Source organism: Chrysochloris asiatica, unplaced genomic scaffold (genome assembly GCF_000296735.1).
Source record: "Chrysochloris asiatica unplaced genomic scaffold, ChrAsi1.0 scaffold00014, whole genome shotgun sequence".
NCBI lineage: Eukaryota > Metazoa > Chordata > Mammalia > Afrosoricida > Chrysochloridae > Chrysochloris > Chrysochloris asiatica.
In genome coordinates, this window is record NW_006408532.1 from 782,540 (window position 1) to 796,091 (window position 13,552).

The window sequence follows — 13,552 nt, forward strand, 5'->3', positions numbered from 1 at the left end:
TCCCATGGTATATTCAATATTTTTCACTAACATAGTTCAAATGCATCACTTCTTCTTTGGTCTTTCTTATTTTTTGTCTGACTTTCCCATGTACATGAGGCAATAGAAAATATCATGACTTGGGTCAGACACATCTTAGTTCTCAAAGTGACATCTTTGTTTCGTAACATTTTAAAGAAATCTTTTGCCAGAGATTTGCAAATTGCAATATGTCCTTTTATTTCTTGACTGCTGCTTCTGTGGGCATTGACTGTGGATCCAAGTAAAATGGAATCCTTGACAGCTACAGTCTTTTCTCCACTTATCATAATGTTGCTTATTGGCCCAGTTGTGAGCATTTTGTTTTCTTCATGTTGAGGTGCAATCCATATTGAAGGCTGTAGTCTTTGCTTTTCATCAGTAAGTGCTTCAAGTCCCCTTCATTTTCAACAAGCAAGAGTGTGTCATCTGCATATCACAGGTTGTTAATGAGTCTTCCTCCAATCCTAATGCCACATTCTTCTTCACACAGTCCAATTTCTATGGTTATTTTTCAGCACACAGATTGACTAAGTGTGGTAAAAGCATACAACCCTGACACACACCTTTCCTGATTTTAAACCATGAAGAATCCCCTTGTTCTGTTTGAATGTTGGCCTTCTGGTCTTTGTACAGGGTCATCATGAGCACAATGAAATGTTCTGGAATTCCCATTCTTTGCAATGTTATCTATGATCTGTTATTAGCCACATAGTCAAATGCCTTTGCATAGTTAGTTAAACACAGGTAAACATCTTTCTGGTTTTCTCTGCTTTCAGCCAAGCTCCATCTGACATCAGCAATGATCTCTTGCTGGTTGGAGCCACCAAACCTGTTTGGCCTCTCTTACCCTGGGGGTGTGGAGTCTCAGAGTGGCTGTGTCCTTGGTGACCCTATACTGTTTGGTGACCTTGGGGCAAAATCTTTTTTTTTTTTTTTTTTCTAGAAGAATTAACCATTGACATAACATATTTTTATTTGGACATATTTGTATTAGTACAGTGAAACTAAATTTGAGACATTGAATATCATTAGGTTATTATAAAAGAGAGGCATAGAGATTATTTACATGATGCAAGATTTCAGAACTTCGGTGGAATGGGCAGCTTCACATGATGCTACTTCAACTGAGATTGATTTCAGTCTACATACTTCCCAGGAATGTCACCATCTATAAATAAGAAATAATCCTTGTTGTCTAGAACTACTTTGGTGCCTCCATATTCTGGAAGAAGAACTTTATCTCCAACTTTCACGCTAACTGGTTGAATCTCTCCACCCTTTCCTTTAGATCTGCATCCAACAGCTACTACTGTTGCTTGCAGTATTTTCCTTGAGATTTTTCTGGAAGCACAATGCCTTCTTCAGTTACAGTTTCAGCTGCACTCCTTTCCACCAATACTCAACCAAAGAAGGGAAGAAACTTTCTAAATGCCTGTCCTGCCATGATTCTTAGGTCACTGCAACTGCCACATGCTAAGCCACAGCCAGGGGCAAAAGATTCTTATCAGGACCACATACCATGCTGTTATACCTTCCTTACCTAAATTGGAGCATCTTCCCAAATACCAGGGCAGAAACCAAGGAGTAATCCTAAATATCTTCCCCTTCTCCCTGCCCCCACAATATTTCACTTCTCTGATCCTGCTTGAGTTCAGCCTCATCATCTCTCACCTGGATGTTGACACCCCCTCATTCTTTTCCCTTACCCAGTTTCTTCCTTCTAGAGGAAGACTCCCTACAACATGAGTCTTACTTCATCATTCTTACTTATATCATTTCTTGCTAACATCCTCTGATGGCTCCCGATGACCAGAAGAATAATATTCCAACACTTGTTTGTGTATTCTAAGGCCCCATCAAACTTGGTCTCTAGTCTTATTTTCCGTTACATGCACACTTGTACTCACTGCTTAGCCCCTCATGGCAAATAGTGAATGGACTAATGTGCCAGCTTGACAATTAGTGCTGGCTGCTCAGAGCACTGTTGAGGGTTGTGAGGTAAATCATGGCTCAGTGGGAAGGAGAATACTGTGATAGATCAGTGATGTCTGCCATGGGTCCAGGATAAGAAAGGGATGGTATAGCTGGGTTGTTTTTGCTATCCTATTCTAATTTATCTGGGTGATGCAAAAGGTTAATGTGCTTGACTGCTAACCAGAAGTTTGGAGGTTCAAATTCATTCAGAGGTTTCTCAGAAGAAAGACCTGGTGATCTACTTCCAAAAACCTAGCCACTGAAAACCCTAGGGAGCATAGTTCTACTCTGACACACATGGAATCACCATGAGTCACAGTTGTCTCGATGGTAACTGGTTGATTCTAGTTGTATTGAATTATCCACCTTATTCTCAAGTGGATTCCACGCTAGACCCTCCTTCCATCCCTTCTCCCTAGGCCTAGGATTGGACTAAGGGGACCCACATATCAGGCTATTGCCACCATAAGCTTGTCATGTACTTGCACTTGCTGCCCTACATCTGTCACATTTCTGTTTTAACTGGAGTAACTATGCATCTTAGTTTGCCCAGGTTTACACTGTGGTCTTGACAAATTATTAATAGCACCTCTTTCAATTTCATATGTGTCCTAGTTTGTAGTATGAGTCATAACTGCTCACCCTGGCTCTAGTACATACCACGTCAAAGCCCCCTGTGTTGTTTCTAGGTCTTACAAGCACCCCACCCAACCTCTGGCATAGACAGGGATCACTGAAGTAAAGTGGAAAGGAACTGGTGGAAAGAAAGAGAGAAAGCAGACCAAAGGGTGAAAGGTGGGGAGACTGGTGCCAATTGGTACTTGAGCATGGGCCCCTGACACTCCAGTGAAGAATCAATAACTATATGAAAAAAGAGGCTTCCAATTAGACCTGGTATTCAGGACTCTAAGAGGAGGGACTTCCAGAGAGATATGCATGGAGGGAGATGCTGAAAACTGATGCGAAGAAGGCCCAGACTTTGCTAGCCCACCCAGCAACATCAGAAAGAAAGAGATCTAAAAATACAGCTGGCAGACAGAGGAAGTGGGCCCAGTGAGGGGCGGTTAAGGCAGCCTGCTCCTGCCCTTTCCTTTTGCCCAGGCTCAGTGGGGGGCTTGGCAAGGACACTGAAGTTTCGGGGTCTTCACACTGCTTGGAATGTTCCTCCTTCCCTCAACACTTTCTCCAGCAAACTCCTCTTTCTACAGGTCACAACTTAAAAGACTTGTTTTCTAGTAAACCTTCTCTGACTAGACCCCTACCCCTCTCAAACATACATCTTGGGTAGATCTGTCATTAAATCACTATTTCCACAGTCATCTCCCTAACAACATCTACCAACCTCCTTAACACAACTTTCAACAGGGTAGCTGAGAGCACAAGCTCTGAATTCTGGCACCTGGATTCAAATCCTAGCTCTATCGTTTGTACCAGCTGTGTGACTTTGGACAGGTTATTAACCTCTCTGTGTGTCATCTGAGAACTCTTTCCTCATCTGTAAATTTGAGACTGTACCAGCAGCTGCCTCTCTGGGTCATAGGGTGATGTGAGTTGATGTATTTACAACAGAGTATTTACAACTGTCCCTGACATATCCTCAGTCTCCTGTAAGTACTATTGCTTAATACTACTATTACTCAAAAGGAGCTCTGGTAGCCTAGTGGTTACGAATCGGGCTACTAATCTCACGGTCAGCAGTTCGAAACTACCAGCTGTTCCGCAGGAGAAAGATGGGGTTTTCTGCTCCCATAAAGATTTGCAGCCTGTGCAGGGTCACTATGAGTTGGAACCGACTCCATGGTACTTAACAACAACAACTATTACTCAAGGGCGGGGCCAAAATTGTATCTTCTTACTTCATCTTGCAGCATCTAGCACAGGGCTTGGTATGGAGCAGGTGCTCAACAATAGTAGAGTGAATACATTTTTATTTATGTACCACCTAGTTCCAAAAAGGATTTAAGGCCATAAGATGGCATGTGCCTTCGAGATCTTTGTGAAGGCTAAGGTCTGTTTAAAAGACTAATTGTCAGTCTTTGGCAGCTGCAGCCTTACTTCATCAATAGATATCCGTCTATTATGTACTGAATAGTATCCTCCCAAAATATACATTGAAATCTTAGCCCCTGTATCAGTGGATGCAATCCTATTTGGAAATGGGTCCTAAACCTAATCACTTCTGAGTTATAAAAATGACAGCGTAGACACAAAGACACACAGAAGGGGAAGACAGATGCCAAGGAACACCAAAAATTGAAGGTTGTTGTTAAGAACCATTGAATCAGTTCCAACCCATAACGACCCTGTATAGGGTTTCTGAGAAGCAGCTGGTGAGCTTGAACCGGCGACCTTGAAGTTCAAACGGTTTTGCAGTCTGGCACATTAACCCACAGCACCACACCAGGACTCCAAAAAATTGAAGGTAGTCACCAGAAATTAGGAGAGAACCACGTTGTTGTTAAGTGCTGTCGAGTCGGTTCCGACCCATAGCGACCCTGTACAGGGTTTCCTAGAAGTGGCTGGTGAGCTTGAACCGCCGACCTTGCAGTTCAAGTGGCTTTGCAGTCTGGCACATTAACCCACAGCGCCACACCAGGACTCCAGGAGAGAACCCTAGAAGGAATCACTATGTTTGAGACCCTGGTTTTGACTCTCAGGCTCCAGAGCTGAGAGAAAATACCTTTTGATTCTTTAAAGTCACCCACTGGGATAGTTCTGTCACGAATGCACTAAGTTACTAAGACAGCCTCCTAATGACAGCTCACTATGGCTTGAGCACATACTGAAACTGGTAGCTCCTGCCTCCCAGGGCACCTGTTTGTCTTTGCTTATAAGAAAAGTCTGTATTCCATAGAACTGAACTGAAGTCTGCCTCACGTAACTTCCCACTGCTGGTCCCAGTTCTGCCACTGAGACCTCAGCCCATTCTGTCCAGGAATGTTTCTAAAGACTTGAGGACAGAAAACTTCCAAGTCTTGGACTGATATATTGGTTGGGGAGTGGGAATGTGGATCTGGGGGAGAGATCTGCCTTGGCTGCCTGGGGAGGAACCTTGGGCTGTCTGTCCATCCCTCTAAGGGGCAACAAAGCCATGTTTTAGTTAAACTGTCACTCTTAGTGGAGTCCCAGGGAGCCTGAATAATTCACAGTGTGGTCAGTAGCTGACCACTGACTTTTAAGCATGGTAGAAATCGATCTGGTCAACATTTACTGTTTCAGCCCCAGGAGGCCCGTGGTGGGGTCAGAGGTAAGAAACATTGCCCATCCTGAGTCCTAATCAAGCAGCGCAACCCTGGAGTCAGGCAGAGCAACCTATGGTCTCAGTCCTGCCCATCTTTCTGAAGAGTCTGGGAGTCCATTCCTAACAGGGTGGTAGATGAGGATGTAGGTGTGTGGGCAAGATTGGGTGTGTCTAATTTGCAATGCATTTGAGTCCTAGGTACCTTCAGGGAAGCATGGTGGAGAAGATCCAGTCCTTAGATAATTAGATCTGGAGTTGAAGGGAGAGATCTAGGTTGGAGGTAGGTGGTTTAAGCTCACCAGCTGCTCCTTAGAAACCCTATACAGGGTTGCTATGGGTCGGAACTAACTCGACAGCACTTAACAACAACAGCTTTAAGTACAAGGAGCTCTGGTAGCACAGTGATTATGAGTCTGGCTGCTAAACTCACGGTCAGCTTGAAAATATCAGCAGTTCCTTGGGAGAAAGATGAGGCTTTCCGCTCCCGTAAAGATTTATAGCCCCACAAACTCTATAAAGGGTTGTTGTGAGTTGGAACTGACTCCATGGCACATAACCACCACCACCAGCTTTAAGTACTGGTGTGGCACTGTATGATAAGTACTTGCTAACCACAAGGTCAGTGATTCAAACCCACCAGCCGCTTCTTGGAAACCCTATTTCCAACTTGACAGCACTTAACAACAACAAAGCTTTAAGTGGTCCCTAAAGCCACAGAAATGAACCCTGCAAATGCCACTGACATTTGAGGTATGGCTAGAAGTCCTGGTATGGTGCCATAGGATAAGCACTAGACCTCAAGGTCAGTTCGAATTCACCAGATGCTTCTAGGAAACACTAATGATTTGACAGAAACCCTCCTAGGAAATCCTGTATCAATTTGATGGAATCAGCTCGACGGCACTTAACAACAGCAATGGACCTCAGAAGAGGAGGTTCTGAAAGAGACAGAGAAGATGCCATCAAAGAGAAGCAGGAGAAACAGGAGGTCATGGGTAAGGATCAGAATGTAGAAAGCTGCTCAGAGGTCAGAATAGAGCAGGGTTGAAAAAGAACAGCTATAAGGGCTTCTCAGTGACCACTGTGAGAGCAATTTTAGGAGAGTTGTTTGATTCAGGAGGGGAAAGAACCTGTTTTGTTTTGTTTTTTAATTAACTGGCTATCCAGAGGCAGGGACATGTGTGGAACTGATGGGCATTCACTTGTATGGATGACAATCTGGCTGAAGCCCTGGTCATTTTCAGGAATGCCTTGAAATCTGGATTTAGTCCCAGATTAGCCACTACTTGAAAAAGTCCTAATTTTTAGTCTAATAGATAATTAAACCTTTAAAAATATAGCCCATATTGTCTCTCTAGTCTTAACCTGCCCCTGTCATCCCCTAGTACAGAAAACTCCTATTCACCCTTCAAATCCCACTTCAGACCTAGGCAATTCCTGGCATACATCCTTTTAGAGTTGATCACTCTCTTCTTTGTACCTTGTACATTCTTCTCTTTTTGTATGCATTTGTATGCTCATCATTCACAAATATTAACTGCACACCTTCTATGTGTCTATGTGTCGGCTCTGGGCACACTCCAGACAGCTCCTGCAGCTCATGGAATTTATCATTGCCACACCATTTTGTAAATTTCATTGTGTAGCCATATGTCTGGTGAAATGGACATTTAGATTATTGTTGGCAGGGGCACTGACCCTTAAAGTCAGCTCTTCTTGTAGTATACTGCCTTTGTCCTGGGAAATGCCCCCCAAAGGCCTTTGAACTAATATCTACATAAGAAATTTTAGGTGAGTGAGATACAGGGATTGAGTCATGGTTGTAATGGGGGTGGGGAATAGTGTCAAGATGCTTGGCTGTTTTTGAATCTTGGATTTCCCTGCATTATAATATAGAGTAGACACTGGAGGGGGAGAGAAAGGAATAGTCAGAAACATCACACTAGAAGGCTTGTAAGTCCATCTTCTGCCTATAACTGATTGGAATACCTAAAATGGGGCTACAGCGTATCCAGTGAATGTGAACGAGGCTTCCTGCGGAGCCTTTGCAATACATAAAACTATAGGTAGAAACCAGAATCACATCCAGATCACCAGAGATGAGAAATCTCCACTTGAAAGGACAAGCTGACCAGCCTGGAGCATTGAGAAGAACAAAAGATACTTCTAGAATGAAAGACCTACAGGAAAAATATGGAACAATGGAGACAGATGAACGGTTACTACAGGAACAAACGGGTCGCTTCCCTAGGAGACATCGGGGCAGGTGGTCGGGTCCTCTCAATGCAGGCCCCCTTCCAAGACTGAGACTCAGTGGAAATGCACGCTCTGATTGGGGACCACATGCATCACCGATGGGGAGAAGTGGGATAAAGGCAGCAATGAAGCAGAGAGCTAAGCCTTACAATATTTAGTGGGCTTCTGTGGACCCGGCTGTGGACCTGGTTGGCAAGCAGTGTGAGGAGACCTGGGGACTCCTGGGCCCAGAGTCAGTGGCTTGGCCACGGAGGACTCAAGTGGAGAATGGAGCTGCCGGCTGATGGGAAGAGAGGGCATGTGCACAAGAACACCCACACGGGCAGATGGTACCCACGTGACCTGGACCGGATGACTGGATGATCAGAGCTCAACCAGGAGAAGAAAGAAGGTGGTGGGGGGGGGAAGATTGAGCTGATACAATCTGATGAACTTGACCTATACCTACGAATGCAGTGACTCAAGAGGCAACAAATCCTTACAGCAAGAAACATTCCCACCCCCTCTACACAGAGTAGACAGAGATGGGCAACTTGGACATTGGATACCCAAATGGAGAAGGGGGGACTACAAAGGCAAGAAGTGACTGGCTTACAAGCTTTCAAGAGGGAACCTCGAGCTAGGGGGCATGGAGGAAGGCAGAATCACCAGTGAGTACTATCCAATCTGTCTGGGCGGAGCTGATGAAATGAAATATAAATGGATAACTTGCGATACTGTAGTGAATAATGGTTATCAAGACTGATTGTGAGGGTTGGAAATGCAAAGGTAGACATTTTGTAGCAAGGAAGGGAGTGATTATTTCTCCAGTCTAGGAGCTGAGGTCTCTGGGACCATCAATGGAGAAGAGCCGAGAGCGGGACCCTACCCAGAGAAGCAGGGATGCCTGAGATGGAGACAGAGACGATGACGTGGAGTGATGAAGCAACTGGGGACTTTGGATCCAGAAAGGGAGAGGGACTGTAGGCTGAAGACTGGGGGGAGGGAGGGGGAATTATAGAGGACGGGTTGCTAGGATATACCCTTTGGTCAGAAGATGATGCATGGAGGGGATTGGAACCATGGCAATAAAATGATATACGATGGAATGAATGTAAAATTAAAGTTCTGTCATGTAAACTATCATATAATTCACAATAAAACATTTAAAAAAAGAAAAGAAAAGAAATGTTAGGTGGGGTTATTGTGGTTTCAAATGACAAACACCATCTTTAACTGTTGCTGTTGTTGGGTGGGGTAGAACTGCCCTATAGGGTTTCCTTGGATGTGATCTTTATAGACCTAGATCACCAGTTCCGTTTCCCACAGTGGCTAGGTTGGTTTGAAGTGCCAGCCTTTCAGCTAGTAGCCAAGCTCCTAACTTTTGTGACACTAGGTCAAGTGGAGAGACTCAAGGAAGGAGCAAATAACTGAATCGTCGGGAGGGCAGGCCTGCAGTTAGACCTCTGAAGAAACTAGAACCAGAGACTGCATTGTGCAATGTGGCCAGCTATTCTTTTTCTCTCTTTCATTCTCTCTTTCCCCCATCTTCCCTCTCCTACTCAAATTGACGTCCTGGTGTGATAAGCACTGGACCACAAGGTTGCGGTTTAAACCCACCAGCCAATCCTCAGAAACCCTATACAGGGTCGCTATGAGTCAGAATCGATGTGACGACACTCAACAACAACTTTGTGGAAAGGAGTCCTGGTGGTGCAGTGATGAAGTACTTGATTGCTAATCAAAAGATTGGTGGTTTGAAGCCACCAGCTTCTCTGATTCAGAAAGATATGGTAGTCTACAAAGTTTTCAGCTTTGAAAATCTCATGGGACAGTTTTGTTCTGTCCTGTAAGTCAGAATCCACTTGAGGACAACAGGTACTTTGTGGAAAACATGGCTGACTCAAGCTCCAGAGTTCCTACAGTTCCAGTTTCAAAAGTAAATAAATAAAACTTCAGTAAGGGACCTGACTGACCTGGGATGGGTCAAGCTACTATCTAACAAGACATAGGGTAACCCCTCACAACAGAGAATTTGGGGTTCTGCAGTGCAGTAAATTACTTAATAAGGTCCTTCTACTACATGATGGGAGTCCTGGTGTGGCGCAGTGGGCTAATGCATCAGACTGCAAAGTCATTTGAACTGCAAGGTCGGTGGTTCAAGCTCACCAGCTGCTCCTTGGAAACCCTATACAGGGCTGCTAGGGTTGGAATCAACTCAACAGCACTTAACAACAACCACCAAATGACAGTGTACCAAAACCCAAAATCGCTTTGCTGTCAAGTTGATTTTGACTCATAGTGTCTCTCTAGGGCAGAGTAGACCTGCTCCTTAGGGTTTCTAAAACTGTACCTCTCTGTGGGAGCAGAAAGCCTCATCTTTCTCCCACAGAGCTGCTAGTGGGTTTAAACCACTGACCTTGTGGTTAACAGCCCAATTGTTAACCTGCTACACCACCAAGCTTCCTTAAAGACAGGGTTGTTGTTAAGTGCTGTTAAGTCAATCTTGACCGGGAGCAACCCTGTACAGGGTTTCCGAAGAGTGGCTGATGAGCTTGAACTGCTGACCTTGAAGTTCAAACAGCTTTGCAGTCTGGTGCATTAACCCACAGTGCCACACCAGGACTCCTAAAGACAGGGTTGTTGTCATTGTTAAGCGCCATCAAGTCGATTCCGACCCATAGTGACCCTGTATAGGGTTTCCAAGGAGCAGCTGGTGAGCTTGAACAACCGACCTTGCAGTTCAAATGACTTTGCAGTCTGACACATTAGTCCACATTGCCATAAAGACAGGGTAGTATTATGCAAATGTGAGCTGCTTGTGGGCCACCAAGGGAATTAGATAGCTGGCTAATAATGCAAATAAGGTGCAAGGTACTTTTGTAAGGGTGGGACTATGCAAATAGGTGTATAAAACTTGTGGGAAAGGTATAGGGAGCATTGTCTGACCTGCTCTGACTTTTTTTCAAGGGAGAAGGAAAATCAAACTCTACATCAGTCCAAGATCAGTTCCTTTTAGGCTGAGTTCAGACATATCTCCACTTACAGCCTTCCTTACCAAATGCGTTTCCAACCATTCCTTCCAAAGCACTCTCTACTTCTCAGCTGGGTTAGATAACTCATTACAATGGCCACACAGAACTCAGAGATTATACTCTCAATGATGAGTTATGGTAGTTAAGGTTTTGTGTCAATTTGACTGGCCAGGACTATCAGTGGTTTGGCAGTTGAGATGTAGCTATTCCCCCTGATAAGCCCTAATATAATGGAATGATTCTATGTTGGAATCAGCTATGAGCAGCCAGTCAATTAAAGGGAAGCTTCCCCAGGAGTGTGGTCTGCCTCCAATATATTGGACATTCAATTCAGGCAAGGCTTGCTTGCTCTCTGGTGGGTCTGGATATTGCATGTGGTTCATTCTCTGACCTCCAGCTCTTTAAGCTTGAGCCAGTGTTGTTGTCATTAAGTGCCATCAAGTTGGTTCCGACCCATAGCAACCCTGTATAGGGTTTCCAAGGAGCAGCTGGTGGCCTGCCTTATTACTTGCTAAACTTAGGAGTCATCATAGCCTGCCTTCTTACCTTTCAGACCTGCCTTCCTGCCTGTCTGCTCTCTGACCTGCTGATCTTGGTTCACTAGTCCTGTAACTATGTGAGTCAGAAGCCTCTAGCCTGACACCTAACTCATGGACTTGGGTCTAAGCACCTCTACAACTGTGTGAGCCTCTTCCTCAATATAAACCTCACTTTCTATATACTTATATAAGCTTCACTTGATATAAGTCTCTCTTTATTTATACTTAAATAAACTTCACTGGTTTTGCTTCTCTAGAGAACCTAGACTAAAACATGGGGTTTATTAGGGAAGTTAACAATTTACAATCAAGAATCAGTTATTTGGTCAGACAGCCTCTTCCCAGCCATGTCTACAGGCTGGCCTCTGCCCTGCTCAGGCAATGTTATAAAGCTTTTTAGTGTTGCTGATCAATGTCCAAATGGCACTTCACTTCATTATAAGCTTCAACCTAAAGGTGCTCAGCTTAAGGTCTATGAGCCAGAAAACAGAGCTCACCAATTTAGTGCCTGGAGGTACCATACTCCACAAGTGAGCTTCCTGCCTAAAGGTATCCAACTTTGCTTGCTCCATTGGGTGGGAAGCCCACTGCTCTGACTGGTGCTCTGTATCTTGGTTCTGTTGCTGTTGCTCCTCTGCCACTCCTAATGTCACAGCTCTTTGTCCCTCGGTCAAGGAGGTCCGATGCCCAGGGATCTCAGGGTCCGAGGGACATGCTCTTCTTCCTTGATAGTAGTGAGATTCCTGCTCCTGTTTTTTGGATGGCTCATTTTATACCCAGGTTAGAATTCCAAGCTTTTATAAGCACAATTAGCTCTATTAATGAGCACTCATCACTAAGTCATATAAACCTATCAAATATCTCCTCCATCCTCTCTTTCCCAGGCCCATCAAGACAAAAAGTTGTTGGTGTGAGTTACAAAGATGGAGTATAAGAGTCATATGAAGCAATTCACTGTACTATAAAACTCTAATGAAAGGATATGTCTGTTTTTCCATCCTTCTAGACTTAAAATGAACCATTCCAGAGGTGAAAGGGGGGATTACATGACCACTAAGAAAGAAAAGCCAGTAATAAAGTGTGTCTGTTGGACCTGGGATCCATGAGCTGGACATCTCCTCTATCCAGGACAGTTGTGACACTGAAGTCAGTGAGAGATGGCAAGAAGTAGCTGCAGAGGTAGCAGAACCAAGAAACTGGCATGACATAGAGCAGTGACTTCCTGGCCCACAGAATGAGAAATCCAATTCCTTCAACCAGGAGACTTGCTGACAGAGTGGGGAGCTTCTGGGAACTTGGTGGAGCTAGATTTGCTGACCCATGGAGCTAGAACGGAGAGTCTTTGGGTTGAGCTTTCCTGGGGGGTTGGGATGGGGTGCTACTTGCACTTATTGACAAAGATAAAATAACTTTGTAACTCTTGTCCAAGCAAGGTAGAGGACAAGAAGCTGCAGGGCTGAGGGAATGAGGGCCAGAGAGAGCTGTACCTCTATGGGCACTGGGGAGAAGAGGCTGTCTTCACTGAAGAACTATATGCTGAGTTATTTCTGATCCTGGATTGTAACCTGTTATTTCCCTAACAATTTTTTTTGTGTGTGTGTGAGTATTGTCTGTGAGCTATGTGTGGCAATTGCAATGGATTATTGAGCCCAGTAGAGAAGTATAGAGTGGTGAGGTAGGCACAGTTGGTGGCAGAATTGGTAAAAAGGTTGGAGAGTAGAGACATGTCTGTCCTCTACCTCATAAAAATCAGCCTTGGACTGTTGCTCTAGATCCTCCTCCCTGCTTGTAAAGTTAGAGGAGGGCCATTTTTACAGGCCACAAATATCAATAGTGCCAAGGGTGAGAAATCAAGCTCTGAGTCGGAGCCTCAACTAATCAGCTGTGGCTGGAGAGTGAAGTCACATCATAACATGGCAAGTCCTGCTGAGACCACTGGATTGAGTAGGCAGAGGAGTTGGTCCCAAAAGAATGGGGGTGGGGGTGCACTGTCTAGAAGGAATGGTGGGAAAGGATGCCCTCAAGCTAACAGGAGTCCACATGTTGTAGAAGAAGAAATTCTGGTACCAGCAGTCCTATGGCTACAGTCTAGCAGGATCATCATGTATTTTATGTCCTGGATCCTTTTAACTTCAGGTAAAGACTAAGGATTCCTTTTCAGTATAACATTTTCAAATATATAAAATAAAGTATAATAGATCACAAAGGAAAGCAATTGTGTTCATTCTATCCCCAACCCCCTTGAGGACTTTGAACACCAAAGGAGTGTGAAAACACAGATTAGTTAGAGATTTGCTCAATAGTCTCCCAGGAGGAAAGATGTGGAAACCTTAGTCTTTCCCTTGAGGGTGGAAGTGTTAGACATTTCTGGGGTCTGAAATGGTCCTTATGAAGCTGATAGTAAAAGCAACTCCTGGAGGGAGTGTGGGTAGGGATCCAGGATCAGTACTAAAGCCACATAAATCAGGGTTCTTATTAAGATACAAAGCTAGATAGAGCATGTGTTT

General features: G+C 44.4%; 1 pseudogene; it reads right to left on the minus strand.

The window, feature by feature from the left end:
* Positions 1 to 1,157: 1,157 nt before the first annotated feature.
* Positions 1,158 to 1,465, minus strand: LOC102822507 (annotated as a pseudogene).
* Positions 1,466 to 13,552: the final 12,087 nt, after the last annotated feature.